The sequence below is a fragment of the Pongo abelii genome, chromosome 3 (assembly GCF_028885655.2).
Source record: "Pongo abelii isolate AG06213 chromosome 3, NHGRI_mPonAbe1-v2.0_pri, whole genome shotgun sequence".
Taxonomy (NCBI): Eukaryota; Metazoa; Chordata; class Mammalia; order Primates; family Hominidae; genus Pongo; species Pongo abelii.
In genome coordinates, this window is record NC_071988.2 from 140,617,266 (window position 1) to 140,630,069 (window position 12,804).

At 38.4% G+C, this 12,804-nt stretch overlaps 1 protein-coding gene across 3 annotated transcripts in view; it reads left to right on the forward strand.

Annotated features, from left to right (window-relative positions):
• Window positions 1-12,804, forward strand: part of SYNPO2 (synaptopodin 2) — a 175,220-nt gene that overhangs the window by 56,590 nt on the left and 105,826 nt on the right. The gene's annotated exons all lie outside the window — the stretch shown is intronic.

Genomic DNA, 12,804 nt, shown 5'->3' on the forward strand with positions numbered 1-12,804 from the left:
CTGCTATGTGTTCATTATTGGACTGAGGACAAGGTGGTGAGAAAACTGGTCCCTGCCATTGAGGGAGACATTAGTATGATGAGGTCAGTGCTGTAACTGAGGACGGACCCCCACCCCTACCTGGGAGTAGTCAGGGAAAGCACCCAAAAGAAGCAATGCTCGGGGCTGAGTCTTCAACAAAGATGCTGGACAGGATGGTTTTTCAGATAATGAAGGGGACACTGACAGAGTGAGGCTGGGAGGAAGTGGAGGAATGAGGGCATTCCAGACAGTGCTTTTCCTCCCACCTCCCACCTCTCTCCTGTCACCCCCATCTCGCTCTGCTTCGAGGACTCCTCTTGTTCCTGTTGATTCATGTTTGTGCTCCTCCAGGTCCTGCCCTGGACTCCTCATTCAGCTCCCTCTTTCAGGGTCATCTCATAGCTGCCGTTACTGTTCCTTGTGATTTTAAAATCACTGGGACATAATTTGTAAATGTTCCACCTGTAGAGCATCTCTCTTCCCTGCTCCAGAGCAGCACATCCAACTGAGTATTGGACATGTCGACTTTCACATCTAACAGACACCTCAAATTCAACCTTCCTTCTCGATTGGATTCTCTTCCTGGGTTCTTTGTCTCAGTGAAAGACACTACCAGACAAATCTAGTCAGGTTTTTGAGCCAGAAACCTTGGCTTCTTCCTTTCTCCTCCTCCCTTTCAATTCATCAGCTCTACTTAGTTCCTCATCTTGAACATCTTTCCAGTTTGTCACGTTCTGTTCATTCCCAGTCGCCAACTTCATTCAGGACACTGTCAATGTTTTCCTACATTGCCTCACTAGTCCACTAACTGGCATCTGTCCAGCTCTTTCCTCACAATGCAACCAGAAGGATCTTCCTAATAAGACAGATCAAACCTGACCACCTGAATCAAATATTTAATGGCTTCCAATTGCCTTCAAGATAAACACTCTAAATGAATCTGCCCTCCCAGTCTCCTACTGCAATTTGCCTATACCAGGCCATTTATACATGTCTTATCCCTGGATGAAATTTATTTCCCATGTATTCACCTTACTGACTCTAATCCTTCCTCAGGGAAGCTTTTCTGGCCCCTTTGACTGGGATAGGGTCCCCTTTCTGTCTGCTTCTTGTCTCAATGATTTTAATTTGTAGAGGTGACTGAATGATAACATGGAGAGGCAGAGGCTCATGTCACTAAGCTTTTTATGACTTACATTTCCCGAAAGGAGGAGGCAGCCCCACTATGCAGACCACACGGGGAAACACCAGTGCCGTTCAGAAAGCAAAAAAGAACAAGGGGAAGGCAGAGGCCACCACCTTTACTGTGTTTTCCATAGGAAAGGCAAGGCGAGGCAGGGGAAACAGTTTAGGGTTAGCCAGTTTGAATAATTCTGGCAGGCTTTGGGACATAGGAGCTATCCCTGGTTGGCTGGGTTTCTAGTCCTGTGTTGATTTAGGGCAGGAAATATTGGCTTAGTGTGTGAGAGATAAAGGAAGTGGTTAGGGAGATGGACTCACTAATGCTTGGTTTACATACGAAAGGAGTACTGGATGGCAAGTTGTTTATCATATTAGGAATTAACTAGCTCTGGGAAGGACAGTCTCTCCCCAGCACTCAAGCCTTTCTATTCCATCAAAATATCAAAACATCATAAAATACAGAATATAAAAAACATGATTAATAAATGCACTACTCTACCACCTATTGTGGGAAGGTACGTATCTCATTATATTGTAACACATGTCCCAAACTTGCTATGTTGTTTCTTGAGAGCAGGCATCTGTCTATCTTGTTCACCACTGTAACCCCCGTGCCCGGCATGGGGTCTCTAGCACTTGGTATATGCTCAGTAAATATTGACTGAATGAAAGAATGAATGGACAGCTTTCTATCTTGTATACATAGTTCGTGTTTCACCTGGAAAGCACAACATTTTTTTCTAAATTTAGATTTTGCTCTATCAATTAATTAAAATATGTTTTATTTTCATTTACTTTAAATGTGAGGGTTTTTTTCTTTCCTTTCAAAGTTTAATCTGGCTCAGCAGTATAATGTATTACTTAAAACCCTATAAAGAGAATGACTCATCTCTACATCCCTGTGTCAGCCAATGGTTCTTTACTGGGGATAATGTTGCCACAGGGGACATTTGTCAATGACCGGAGACATTTTGGTTGTCACAACTGGCATCTAGTGGATAGAGGCCAGAGATGCTGCTAAACTTCCTGCAAAACACAGGACAGCTCCCCTAACAACAAAAAATTATCTAATCTAAAATGTCAGTTGGTCGGGTACAGTGGCTCACACCTATAATCCCAGCACTTTGGGAGGCTAAGGCAGGCAGATCACTTGAGGTCAGGAGTTCGAGACCATCCTGGCCAACATAGTGAAACACCATCTCTACGAAAAATACAAAAATTAGCTGGGCATGGGGGCATGCACCTGTAATCCCAGCTACTTGGGAGGCTGAGGCAGGAGAATCTCTTGAACCTGGGAGGCAGAGGTTGCAGTGAGCCAAGATTGTGCCACTGCACTCCAGCTTGGGTGACAGAGTGAGACTCCAACTCAAAAAAAAAAAAAAAAAAAAAGTCAATAGTGTTGAGGTTGAAAAAAAACTTTATTAAAGGATGATGTGTTGACAAGTTTACCTAAAAAGACCTCACACAACCAACCATGTCCCTAGACTTCTCCATGAAGCAATTAGAAGGTAACTTGCTGGTATCTTAGAAGTAAAGACAGCAGCCATAAGGGGAAAAGTAATTTTCAGAGGAGAAAACATGGCAAGCTACAAGAGAGGGGCTCAGTATCAGAGCAAATAATTAGGTGGATTGAGACATGGAATGACAATACTGAAGTCAGGGTTTAGCATGAGAACCAAAATCATAGGCTTTTTAGCTGACAGTTAAAAGGTATGACTAAATTAACATAAGTGATGTGGGGGAAGGGAACAATTATATAGAATTTATAACTTCAAAGTTGCTCTCTTTAAAATTTGAGTTATTTTCTCTTGCTAACATGCTGCCGTTGATCAAAGAGATGCTGTCATATCTTTTTGGAACTGTCTTCATGTGTCTTTTGAATATCATCAGTGGTGGTAAATATTGCCCTCTGAGGCAGGAATTTCGTTTTAGGAAAAATTAAGCTACTTGAACCCTATATAAGGTAAATAAGGAAAGTCATCCATGCTCCCAATGCCATTTTCATAAAAATTGAGGACAGGCTATAAATTAAGTAAATCTGACTCTAAAGCCAGTTTTAAAATGAGTGTTAGAAATGTCTTATGCCAAATCAACATCATTGTGCTAAGTGTGTACCTCTCAAGGTGACTGTTTCAGGAGAAACACTCATATTGAGGTGTGTGTGTTAGCAAAACATTACTTGACAGTCATGTTGCTTTCAGTGCTACATACCTACGTGGAAGTAACACCACGTTTGTGTACAACCAAATTTCTGTTAAGATGTTTATTAAAGATATTACTGTGCTTTTTACATGTTAAAGTTTAATTTCTAAGCTGTGATACTACTCTTCAAAATCTGGAAATTCCTAGATTAGGCAAGAATTTTATCCTTACGTTCTTTTCTTTGATGTCAGCTTTACTTTGGCCACATAGGCTTAATCTAGGATGGCTTTTTAGTGTCAAATCAAGTGCACATTAAGTGTACTTGAGATAGATTAGTGTTATAAAGGGAGAATTAATAAAATAATGCTACCAGTCTACTCCCAGTAGACTACCAATTCATTGCAGTTTGCCTGGAACTGTCCTGGTGCTAAAACTGAAACTCATACGTCTTGGGAAACTCTTTAGTCCTGGGGAAATCAAGTTACCCCAATCCCAGTTTCTTAGCTAACTCCTTAATTACTTTTGGAATATCTACAGTGAAAATAAAGCAATGGCTCCACCAAAATAAATAAAAGAAATGGACATATCCATATTGAGAGTAGCAGAACAACTTGAGTCAAATAGCAACAAATATCAACCAAGACTAAGCTAAGCCACTCACTGACTGTTAACGCTGATTCAAACTAGAGCTAGATGTTCTATATTATGGTGATGGTTCAGGCCGTGTTTTACCAACTAGTAATAATAACAAAAAAAAAACTAATAATAGTATAACTTTTACAATTTTAATCCATCATGCTTAGAATGTTTGTTTCAGTTCTCTTAGGAGAAATATTTTGATAATTAATGTCTTTGCACAAGGAAATAATTGCCTTAATGTAGTTTTTCAATGGCTTTGTATGATGTATCTAACAATTTTATAGAATGCCTGAAAAATACCCAGTGGTGGAGTTTAGCCGAAAGTTAACATTTAAACTATACCATCAATCAGGAGCTAGTGTTATACAGATAGGAGAGAGAACAGTGTGGTGGTTAAGCACTGCAGTCGGGATCTTTGTTGGCATCCTACCTTACCACTGACTTGTGCATGACCTTGGATTAGTGGGCCTCTCTGAACCTCAGCTCCTTAATAAAACTTGAAACATGCATAATTATGGTATTTATCTTCTGGCGTTTCTGTTTATTAAATGGTAATGAAGTACAGTACTTAATGCTGTGCCAAGCATAAACACTCAATAAATGTGAGCCATTATTATTTGCGCCTACCAAAAGTTCCTAGAATAGTATTTTCTAACAATATTTCAGAGTCATGTTGTCTTTTTAACTTATTTCCTATCCACTGGTACTCTTTGCAGAAGATCATGTTTTAAAAAATATACAAAGAACACAAAGAATTTTGATACAAGATATGTAACTATATCAGCTTAATTGCCAAAGATCAATACAGTATTACTTTAAGAAAATATTGGCAGGAAAAAAAATTATCCATGACATAACCCTTTGCAAATGCCCCCAAATAGGAATGAGTTAAAGAAAAAAACACACTAACTGTATCTTAGGCAGGTGACACTGAAACATATCTTACCTGGGACAAGAAAGTGAGATGCATTTGTTATATCTATTAAGATAAAAATGCTAGAAACCAAGACATGACATCCCAGGATAATTGGTTTGCAGATTTCAAAAAGCAAGATGATTTGTCCAGAATTGCCCTATATATTTATTTTCCAAAGTTTCATAACACAACATACCTATCTCAAAACTAGGATACTATATACATGTAGTCAAAATAGCCAACAATTTGTTCCTCAAAAGTTTTTCTTATAGCTGTCTTGATGGCAGCTATTTGACTAAATAACACTTATTTTATTTTATTTTATTTTTTTTTGAGATGGAGTCTTTCTCTGTTGCCAGTCTGGAGTGCAGTGGCGTGACCTCGGCTCACTGCAAACTCCACCTCCCAGGTTCAAGCAATTCTCCTGCCTCAGCCTCCCGAGTAGCTAGGACTGCAGGCGCACGCCACCATGCCCGGCTAATTTTTGTATTTTTAGTAGAGTAGGGGTTTCACCATGTTGGCCAGGATGGTCTCGATCTCTTGACCTCATGATCTGCCGGCCTTGGCCTCCCAAAGTGCTGGGATTATAGGCGTGAGCTACCACGCCCGGCCAATAACACTTTCTTTAACACTATTAGGAAAATACCTGGAAAAAGCAAGATGACATAAGTGTAGGGCATTGTGGATCAAGGAATGTCAGCATCACATGATCATCTAACCAGAGGCAGATTGAAAGAAAAAAAAAAAGGAGGAGGACTTATATCTAAGAAGTTCCCCACATAAAATACTGTAAGTAGGTCCAGATGCCATTAACCTTAAAAATGTGTATCCTACTGTAATATATATGGTTTCATTTTCTGCATGAGACATGACTTTAAAGGTTTAGGAAGAAAGGTAAGGAAGGCATCTGTCAAAAGCAACACTCTTGACAAAATGAGGGCTCAAGATGTGCTGTTTTGTGATCTCCCATGCTATTTTGAAAACAGCTGGCTGGCGATCAGGAAAGGTCAGTGATAGTCTTGCTCTTTCTGTAACCCAGTTTTAGAAATCTGCCACCCAAAAAGAATGGAACAACTCTTGAAGGATTCCACAGTCTGGCGATCAGACCATGGTCAGCCTCTGCTTTCCTATGAAAGCCCTACACATTGTTCGCTCGTTCTCTGCTGTGTTCTACATATAACATGAAAGCAGTAACGGATGATCCCTTTTATGTTCTTTATTTTTTAGAATTGGTACATTTATGTCGTGATTAATATTGTTAGAGATTGTAAATTCCTAGAAAGTTACAATAAAGTACTTTAGTCTCCTTATAATTTCACTCTAACATTTCAAATCCAAGGTAAAATAATTTAGCATGCCCTCTTTTCTAAACACCTTATATAAAGTGCTTGAGAGAATGCTATGCGTGTTTTAAGAGTGAAATTAATAAAGGTTTTTTCCCTGTAGAAATTAGTGTCATTAAAAGAAATATATTTAGGCTTGGACTTTTGGGTCAAGCCCTTTGAGTCGACAAGTTGTTTCACTGAACTTATTAGTTGTGCTGCTTTCAGGAAGTCACGGTTGCTTTCGTGTGACTTTGTGAAGTCACAGCTAAAATTCTTGAACGAAATCCTCTTCCTAATCTGCTCTATCAAAATGAATATTTCATTGGTGTTTTATGTTTTACAAGGGATTACATTGTTGCTTGGCTTTAAGTCAGTTGAATTCATCTTAAAGCATATGGAATTCTGTGAAGTTCAGAATTTCTCATGATACACTTCTCTGTCATCTCTGTACTAGCTCTTTTACAGCCTGATAGGGAAATGGTTTACATCAGGCACAATGCATATTCGAACAATAGGTTGTGAGCAGAGTAATATTACCTTTTATGGGCAATGAGACACGTAATATGGCACAGCCTTTCCCTTAAGCTATATAGCAAATGGGACACAGCACTTTGTTTCTATGCCTGGATTCCCATACAGTATTATTTTCTAAGTATGTTCATGTCAACAGCCTGAGCCTTATTTAAAGCAGTATTTCCTCTTGAAGTGCAGAGGAGGAGAATGACCTTCAGTTCCAGTCCTCTTAAGTTTGATTAAAGCCACCTGCAGTAAGTTTATTGCCTTGAACTCTGCTGTTTAACCTCTGTCATCTTCAGCCCTCTTCCTCTCCCTGTCGGGGCAGAATTGGTATAATATTAATAAAACCTAGCCCAGGAGAAGTAATCATCACACTTCTGCTTTAGAATTGATTCTCTTGTTAAAAGGCTGTTTCGAACCATATGTAAAATTAAATCAACAATGAGAACAACTTAAGAAAATGGGGCAGTTTAATTCTGGCATATGCTTTCATAGCACTGTGTGTGTGAGTGTGTTTGTGTCTATATAATATGTGTATGTACATATAAATAATATATGCCTACATATTAACTTTTAGGACAATGTAGCTCAAAATTGACATGATTTAAATAATAATGAGTAGACTGGATACCTTCAGTATTGTCCAAATGACTCTCATTGCTTAATGCCACCTTAGTTTTGGGGATCTGATTAACATTTGATATTTCCAGGAAAGCAGAAATCATATTAAATGTCCATAATGGTCCAAAAGGAAACTTCTTTGGTTAGTTAATTTGGTTAGTTAGTAAGAAAAGAAAAAAAAAAAACATGTCTTTTCCCTCTCTAGAATTTTTGTAACTAGAGGTTCAAAATGTTTGGTGTTGCACTCTGTCTGATTTCATATTTCCAATAGTGGTTTTTAAAAGATGAGAATTTTTAATTAGTTGATTGCACTAATAAGATCCGGTTTGTTAACATTTTGGTTCATAGGAGCAGAATGAAGAACCAATTAACCAAGTATAGGATAAAAATCAGCAGTAGGACTAAAATGTCCATTTTCTTAAGGAAGAAAAGAAGCAGACGCTCAACAACCATTGTCTGAGTCTACATGGGGAATCAATATAAATATACAAGTTTTTAATGTAGTGTGAAAGAATTGATGCTTATCAATTTACGTTACTTAACGAAGGTAAATTCCAAACCCAGCATTTCATTTTATTTGGTGTCTTTTTATGTTGCTATAAAGAATACCTGAGGCTGGATAATTTATAAAGAAAAGAGGTTTTATTTGGCTCACAGTTCTGCAGGCTGTACAGGAAGTGTGGCACCAGCATCTGCTTCTGGTGAGGACCTCAGGAAGCTTTCAAACACGGTGGAAGGGGAAGGGGAGCAGGCATCAGTTGCGAGAGAAAAAGAGAGAGGAAAGAGGTGTCACACTCTTTTAAACAACCAGCTCTTATGTGAACTAATAGAGCAAGAACTGACTCATGACTGTGGGGAGGGCACCAAGCCATTTGTGAGTGATTCGTTCCTGTGATCCAGACACCTCCCACTAGGCCCCACCTCCAGTTGGGGATTAAATTTCAATATGAGATTTGGAGGGACAAATACCCCAATTGTATACTCAGTTATCTTGCATGGGCTTAAAGCATTAACTGCAGTTAGAGTTGCTCCTCTGCGCTCAGTGGTGAAGGATCTTTCTTTATCTACCCACTGGAGGGTTTTAGAATAAGAAAGCCTGGGTCTCCTTGCAGACAAACAAAAATCTCTGAGTAGGGTCTTGGAATTTAAAAGCTTTCCAGGTAGTTCTAATGTGTAGCCAAGAACCATTGGCAAGCCTAAGGATGCTTTGTCAATGGGAGTGATATGTCCCCCCAGGAGCATGAAAGTTGATACGGTGGTGGTGAAAACATTGTAGGAATGACAATGGTTCGTGGACCTCTAAAGAGCCACAGTAGATAAACATGTATACGGCAGATCCGAAGCATTTGCATTTCATGGTGGGGTGGTGGCAGGAGATTATTAGAAAAACAAAAGTCTAAAAAGACTCCCTAGGAAGTAATAATGAAAAAAAGTTGAAAAACACTACCCTAACCCTATGAAATTGCTGCTATGGCTTTTGGTAGTCCAACTTCCTTCCAAAATGCAAATCTAGTTGAATGCTCTTGCAGATATTGGTAGAGAAAAATAGCATCTTTAAATACTGTTACAGCCAAATGTGGTGGTTCACTCCTGTAATCCCAGCACTTTGGGAAGCCCAGATGGGTGGATCACTTGAGGTCGGGAGTTCGAGACCAGCCTGGCCAACATGGTGAAACCTGTCTCTGCTAAAAAAAAAAAAAAAAAAAAAAAAAATTAGCTGGGCGTGGTGACACATGCCTGTAATCCTAACTACCTGGGAGGCTGAGGCAGGAAAGTTGCTTGAACCCATGAAGTGGAGATTGCAGTGAGCCCGGATCAAGCCACTGCACTTCAGCCTGGGCGACAGAGCAAGACTCTGTCTCAAAAAATAAAATAAAATAAGATAAAATGAAATATTCTATTACATGTTAATCACTGAACTAGGGACTTCTACACATGCTATCAAGTCGATAGTCATTACCCTGCACTTTTTCTTCAGAATGCAAATCACAAATATAATTAGTTTTACTTGATTTTTGTTTCAACTCTATTTTCAAAATAATTTATAATGAAAGTTACTGTCTTTATGAAGCTTACAAAAAACTCCATTTGAAGCTGTGAGGCCACCAGGTAGCTTTAGCTTTAAATTGCTTTCATGTTAAATAATTGTCAGATGCATTTAACCAAGTTTGAAAAAGATGACATTCTGTTAAAAGAAATCACAATAGAAAACAACTGCCACATTCCATTCTCAATAATATTATTTTTCTAAAGAATTTTAGAAAATCATCATTTCATTAATTTGTAATAAGTTTTAGTGTATAACACCCACAAAAGGCAAGTATATTAAAATACTAATGGTTGCATATAATCTTTTGCAAGGATATAGGTTTGTTTTAAAATGTATCTGGGATTTTATTTTGTTCAGTTAGAGCGAGGCCAACAGATCAGGAGATAGCTGCCATTGAAAAGATAGTTTGCTACTCACAGTTCCCAAGGGTAGGGCCACACAGGACAGCCCAGGGAAACACCAGGGTCAGTCAGAAGCGGAAGCAGAGAGCAGAAGGCATGGGCAAGAGCCTGTATTGTGGTTTCTACAGGAAGGAATGGGCCAGGCGAGGCGAGTAGCTGAGTAGGCTTAGGATTTGGTAATTTAAATAATTTTGGCAGGTTCTGGGTTATAAGAATGGTCCCCAACTGTCTGGTACCTGGTGCTAGGGTGACTAGGACAGAAGAATATTGCTTCTTGGAGTGTCAGAGCCAGGTAGAGGAGGCAGTGGGAATGTGGACTCAGGACTCAGGTTTACTTATGAAAATGTGCTCACAGGCAAGTGGACTATCTCTAGGAATTAGCTAAGCCTTGGAAGGCCAGTCTCTCCTTGGTTAGTGAGGTCCCACATGCCGGAGCATAAGAATACAGAAAATAATATTGTTAAAACAGGGTTTTATAGTTAATACAAGGTTGAGTCTCAGAAATTCAGATCCATAAACTCAATTGGTTGTGAAAAAGGAGAAAGCTATCCAAATGTCATGAAAAAATATAACTGGGTACAATGAAATCTGGTCCATTTCTACACAACCAGTGTAAAGATATTGAAGTCTTCATGCCATTGTATACATAAGTCAAGAGAAATCACCTATCCTAAATGGTGAAACTTGTTGGGAGGAGGCAGGTGAAGGCAGGATTTTATTGACATTGTGGTCTTCCTATTTATATCTCCTGTCTTATTTCTCTGTGTGCTTGGTCTATACAGACACAGTGTGTAACTGATGGGAGTTTAGATACTTTCTATTACCACAGATCTTAGTTTGTCTGTGCTGCTAAAAATACCACGGTTCTGGAGGCTACAAAGTCCAAGATCAAGGTGTCAGCAGGTATCTGTCTGGGGAGGGCCCAGTCTCTGCTTTCAAGATGCTGCCTTGTTGCTGCATCCTCTGGAGGGGGAGAATGCTGTGTCCTCATATAGGATGGAAAGGGAGAACTGGTCCCCTCTAGCCCTTATATAAGGTCACTTATCCCATTCATGAGAGCTCTGTCCTCATGACTTAGTCACTGCCTAAAGGCCCCACCTCTTCATACAATCACACTGGCAATTCAGTTTTGACACATGAATTTCAGAGGACATTCAGACCATAGCACCAGACAATGCCAGTACATGAAGAAACAGCAAGTTTGTTGGGACCCAAGGGCAAAAATCTGTAGTTTCAAAAAGTATGAAGAGTTTTGTTATTGTTGTAGTTGTTATTTTTACTGCTCAACAAAATGAATACAACATTGTATCAAAAAAATCTAAATTTTATAGTAATATAGGCCATGGCTGAAAACCTAACCCAGTTATTTAGTACTAGCATATTACCTTTCCAAATGTGAATTTTTCATAATAAAATTCATGTTGTAATATCACTCTGGAGGCTAGAAACAATTTGAAAAACATAGGAAATAGATGAAGATTAAAATATCAACTTTTTTAAAAAGCTAAAGCTGAATTTGAGAATGTGGCTAAGATGTGCAACCACAATGAACTTCTTAATATTTCATCCCAGAATTAAACTTCTCCCCCCAGTCTCAGGCAAAGGAGAGAGCCCACTCTTCTAAATATAGCTGAAAATACATCCCAAGTAAGGAGTCTTAAAAGGGACTGACCTGAGCTAGGCTTTCTCAGTCTCTTCTGTTAGTCTCAACAATCAGGCAAGACAATTATCCTCTGTCTTGAAGAGTGAGTGAAGGGTGATGAGAGAAGTGCATAGTCCCCAACCTCCCAGCTCTGGAATAATTACAAGCAGGGACTGGAAATCCCCTTACACTACTTTGAAGATTATTGTGAAGATCGATTACAGATGATGTATGAATCTGTCTATCCACAGCAATAGGCATTTTCAATAGAAAGAGATAGTTAAATTCATCAAGACTTCATTTACCACATAGAGGATTGTTCCTTCTTCTGATAATGAAATTTAGTAAAATCACTTCTTTTTTATTTTAATTTTTTCCATATCTAAGAGTAAACTTTTTAATTCACGAGAAAAGCAGATGTTCTGTATGAATTCATATTACTTGTAATTATGTATTTTGAATTAACTCTAATTAATTTTATATACGATTCTCAAATTTCATTCTAGTAAGACAGGTAAAATTGGCAAAAATATCAGAAATAATGTAATACCAAACTGCAAACATGAATATTATATTTTACTATTTCAATTGTTATTGTTGGTATTTTAGTTAATCACATTGGATGGTAGGTACTTCATTCATTGTTATAGATAGAACAATTTAGCACATTTGTTCAAAAATGAGGATTTGCTCTCTCAGCAATGATATTAATACATATTGTTTATTAAGAGCTTTATGCATCAGACAGTGTGCCGGTGCTTTACAAAAGTTTATTTCTAACAGTATAACAACCTCAGAAGGAATTATTATGATACCAATTTTCTAAAGGAGAAAACTGAATTTCAGAGAGACAATTTTTAAAAAATTATACAGAATTAGAGTAGTGGAGTCAGGATTCTAACCCTGAATCCTGCAAATTCTTTCCTTTAAATATGTCTTTCTGCCTTTCTGTAGGAGAATTTTATGTGAAAAGAAAGAAAACAAGGTTATAGTTCCATCAATGTAACTAACAGAAGTGACCTTGGAACTTCACTTGACTGAAGTATATAAGGGACAGGAAGACAGCCCTTTTTCAAAGGCTCAGTATGAGTTTAAACACGTGGTCATCTTCACGCTGTTTGGTTGATTTATCCAAACTATGTTGAAAGCTTAGAGAACAATAACACAAGTTTTCCTGCATTGATTCTAATTTGACGCTTTTAATGAGCACACCATTGTTTTCATGGTTTTTTTCCCTTCATAGGGAACTTCTCCCTTCATAGGATTCATTACAATTGTAAATTCTTTGCTGAAGTTTGTGTCAGATTCTAACCCCTGAGCAGGGCAGTGATGACTTAGTCATATCACTC